This window comes from Aplysia californica, unplaced genomic scaffold, assembly GCF_000002075.1.
Source record: "Aplysia californica isolate F4 #8 unplaced genomic scaffold, AplCal3.0 scaffold00072, whole genome shotgun sequence".
Classification (NCBI taxonomy): Eukaryota; Metazoa; Mollusca; class Gastropoda; order Aplysiida; family Aplysiidae; genus Aplysia; species Aplysia californica.
The window spans coordinates 708,651-709,888 of record NW_004797342.1 but is presented as its reverse complement, the minus strand read 5'-3'; positions in this window follow the sequence as shown (position 1 = coordinate 709,888).

Here is a 1,238-nt window from a genome sequence, read left to right as displayed (position 1 = left end):
AGAGAGAGAGAGAGAGAGAGAGAGAAAGAGAGAGAGAGAGAGAGAGTAGGAGATGGACGGGGCGAGACAAAGAGAAAGAGAGAGAGACTGAAAGAGAGACAACGAGAGAGAAAGATAGAGATAGACGCACAAAATATATGGAGAATAGGTGAGAAAGGTAGAGAGACGGAGAGAGAATGTGAAGAGAGAGAGAGAGAGAGAGAGAGAGACAGAGACAGACAGACAGACAGACAGACAGACAGACAGACAGACAGACAGACAGACAGACAGACAGACAGACAGACAGACAGACAGACAGACGAAGAAGGAGCCAGAGAGACAGAGAGACAGGGGCAGAGAGGCAGAGAATGAGGAGTCAGACCTCAAATAAGTTTTTTCGAAAGTCTTTTAAACTTCTTGGTTACAGATTGCGAAATAAACCTTTCCTTTCCCAAAATTGTTGACTTTTAAAATCTTAACAAAGAACGATTCACTTAATGAATAGGTAGAGAGGTGGGCATTATATCCCACAGGTCTAAGCTAGCTTTAGGGTGGACACATATTGCGGAGTCTACGGCTGGCTTCTAATCAAACAGTGGGCACGAGAGCACGTATGTGACAGAATGCGAGACTAGCAGACCTTCAACCATAAAATAGAATACTGATATTATACTGTCAGCATCAAGACATAATTAAGTATATCATTATAATTATTTCTTTCTGGGCACAAGTTATTGCGAGGCACAACCAAAAATAGTCGCTTTTAAGCACAAGAGAGCTATCCCGAAAATGCTGTTTTGAGAAAATCGAAGGTAAAGTTTTTGCCCCTTGTTTAGTCTCTTTAAAAGACAAGGAGAATTTTCTTTATAGCCAAATAATGTATACACACCAATGAAACCAAACTTCACCTATAGGTGGGACAATGCACACTTTTGGTGTTGGTCAAGATTTCTGGAAACCCTCGAAATCTGGGTTAGCCCGCTTGTCTTTAAAAGCGACCAAATGAAACTACTACTTTATGATTGTGTGATGACAATGACAATGGTAATGACAGTTTCAACCTTTATTCAAACAGTGCAGGGAGATATTAATTTGTCTCGATTCTTTACAACGACATCAGTGTTACAAAGTTCATGTGGACTCGCGCGTCACGCAACCAGAAAGGACAAAAATATAACGTTCTGAAATACGTAGTTGCATAAAATTCTCTCTATGCCCACCTCTCTCTTTCTTTCTTTCTCTCTCTCTCTCTCTCTCTC